This window comes from Pinus tabuliformis, chromosome 6, assembly GCF_031772625.1.
Source record: "Pinus tabuliformis cultivar Carrire ecotype Pingquan chromosome 6, CPIR1, whole genome shotgun sequence".
Lineage (NCBI taxonomy): Eukaryota > Viridiplantae > Streptophyta > Pinopsida > Pinales > Pinaceae > Pinus > Pinus tabuliformis.
Window position 1 is genome coordinate 432,255,298 of NC_142292.1, and position 3,475 is coordinate 432,258,772.

Consider the following 3,475-nt stretch of genomic DNA (forward strand, 5'->3'; position numbering starts at 1 on the left):
TTGGGTCCTCCCCTACACAAGGGAGCTGGGTAATCCTGTGAATCAAGTGGTTTGTGATGGGGATGGGCTCCTCTAGCCACAAGCACCCATCATGCACCAAGCAGAGCAGTTTCCTGATGAAAAAAATGGTCATTGGGGCATGATGGTAATGTGGCACCCAGAGCAGGTTTAGCAACCCTGCTTTCTCAACTTCTCCCAGCCATTTCTATGATTATGGTCAGCACGTCTTTCTTCTGGTGCATTAGCATCATAGTTGCCAAATGTGGGAACTTCTCGTGGTCCACGAGGTCTCTGTCTTGAAATTTCAACACGGGCACTCGTCCCAATTGCACTCCTTCAAAAATAATTTCATCAGGGAGCAGCGGAGTTTGAAGAGAGCTCTTTCTCTCATCTATATCTTTGGGCAACCTTTTCTTTACCCTTCCTCGGAGGAACATATGCAGATAGCCTAGTTAGACGGTCTACACCTTGGGTTTTGACCTCCATCTCTACATCCTCCTCTTCAACCAAGATTTCTTCGAACTCTTCTTCCTCATCGACCTCAAAATTGATAGCCTTCCCCTTTTCTTCCATAGTGAGCCTAGTCCTCAGCGAATTTCTAGGTGATACGTGCACCAGTACCATGGTGTGCTTGTCTTTCTTGGGTCTCGGTGTGGGCGGTGATTTAGGGATTTTTCCGACTATCTAGACACTTTCTGGGGCTTCCACTTCCATGATGGCCTGCATGGCTTCCTCAGCGGTAATTTCTCTGATATCCATGACTTCTTCATGTGTCGCCATAATGTGATTCCACAATTCTCTCAAGGTTTCTAGAAATTACTCAAGTAACGAATTGACCTTTAGAAGATCGAACAAGTATGGGTTCATGAATGTTTGAGCGTGCAACAACTCAGTTCTCAAATTTCCAAGTGTTGTTTGCTGGACATCCCTTTGTAATTTATAGTGCCTTTTAAATTTGAATTCGGCTGTTCCCCCACATTCGGTCCATTAATGCTCGATTGGCGGCAGATTTTCAAGAATCTATCCCATAAAGTTTTCCTTAAATGCCTTCCAGCCCGCTCCATTTTGTCTCAACCCAAGCATCACATCATGAATAGTGACTACAATGGTCACTTTCTAGCCGACCCACGCGACAATGCAGCTACCCTCGCCCTGGCGCGGACCCTGTGACACTTCGCTACTGCGCGCAGTCTTGACATCGCACGATTCCTGGGCAGAGCAGTTTATAGTCCCACGCCTCTTTTTAGCTGCTTGGAGGGCTAAGACTATTCTTTTGTTGGCTAGTCAGATGGCCGAGCCACCTGTGTATGGCATCAGATGACTACCATTCACTTTTCCTGGGAAAGGTTCTCCATTCAGCTTTACCAACTGCACCGTGCCACCATCTGTGATCTCCTTAATAACATATGGTCCCAGCCAATGCATTCTGAGCTTCCCGAGGAATTTATCAAACTTACTATCATACAACAGCACCAAATCATTCACCTTGAATGTGCGCAACTTAATATGTCGATCTTTCCATGCCTCTTCGCGTGACTTTTGGACATGTTGGTGAAATCCAGCAAAAAATCGTTCTTCTTTGAGCTGCTCCAACTGCGCGAGCCTCTCCTCGAGGGCTCTGAGATCCATCATACCTATGAGCGCTATTATGTGTAGACTAGGCACAACATGATCGACATATTAAGTTGTGCAAATTCCAGGTGAATGATTTGGTGCTATTGTATGATGGTTAGGATACTCAGCTCTCACTTGAGAGACCCTGGTCCAAGTCCTGGCAACAAAACCATTTATTGGCTTATGGGGGCATGACCTAGGTTTAGAGTTATTTAGCCAAATAAATCCCTACACTACTGGCCCTTTCAGCATCAGCCTGTGGAGCGCAGACTGAAGTCTCACCCGAAGCAGTATGGGGGGATGCTGGAACCAAGTTTTCACACCCTTGAGATGTCTGTGGTGTCGTTTTAGTCCAACTAGACCTGCCTTTGTGCAGGTTGTTTTGCACACTGTGCCAACCTTCAGTATCCTCGTGAATTGTCACAATCGGCTTTCGTACAGCCCTAACCAGGGGTTGGGATGCTTTTGCGCTGCTTATGGCAGCGAACTGCACTACTTCCCCAAACTACACCACGTATCTTACTTTCATTGGTTTATGGAGGCCTAAACCAGGTTCAGAGTTATTTAGCCAAACAAATCCCTACACTACTGGCCCTTTCGGCATCATCCCACGGAGCGTGGACTGAAGTATCACCTGAAGTAGTATGGGGGGATAATGGAACCAAGTTTCCACACCCTTGAGATGTCTGTGATGTCGATTTAGTCCAACTAGATCTGCCTTCATGCAGGTGGCTTTGCGCACTGTTCCAACCTTTAGTATCCTCGCGAACTGCCACAATTGTCTTTTGTGCAGCCCTAACCAGGGGCTGGGATGCTTATTCGCTGCTTATGGCAGCGAAATTCACTACTTCCCGAAACTACACCACATATCTTACTTATCTTGTTAACAAGTATTGATTATCTTCACGTAAACAACTATTCTCACTTGCATTCACTTATCAATGATAGTTATATATATTTGTGCATCATATGAATAGTAGAAGTGTAATTCATACCCAATATATCTGGTGCATAAGACAGAAAATAAATACACAGAAATGATATGAAACTTCTCTTTATTAATACTTCCAACTGTTACAGACTCGCCTCACCCTGCGCACTCAATCGCAGACTACTAGGCCTCCACACACTCAGCTGCAGAGCCTTCTCCTACTCTATGCCCCAAAACTAGACTTTACTCCACATATATGACTCAATTATTCATCTTTGACTATGAATGCCTTAACTACTTAGAGCCTCGCTCTATTTATACACTCCCATGGTCCGCGGACCATGGGTAGATCTCTACAGCCGACATTACAATAACAAAATTGAGGGTGGACAACCCTATGACTCTTTTACAAACTACACGCTCTGCATCCACAAAATTCGGAGTCTTTAGATCAGAATTACAATCTTTGACCAAAATCTAGGCTCTAAGCCCCAAAACTTTCCTTAGGGGATCCCACACCCAATAGGCCTCCAACACAAACATCGTGACTCGCCCTCGATTCACTCTGTCCGTGTGGAGATATTTGTACAAATACCTTGCAACTCTAACTAGATCATTGCAAGTTCGACAACGCACTGAACGACTGCCTACTGTACTTCCTCTACGTGTTGTTCAGTGACCACGGTCATTGAACATCTGCCCTGAATATTTTCCTGTGTTGCTTGTAGTTGTGCGATCTCTACTTCAATGGAGGCTATAATGGTATAAGCCTCATCGATCCACGACTATAGGCGTGCCTTCAAAACTACTTCCTTATACCGAGCAACATCCACCTACTCCTTTAGTGCTTTAACCTGCTGCATCCTCGCGAGCCTTTGTGTAATGGAAACAGTCTGTGCAGTCCCTTTTACTTCATTGTATCTCTGCTGC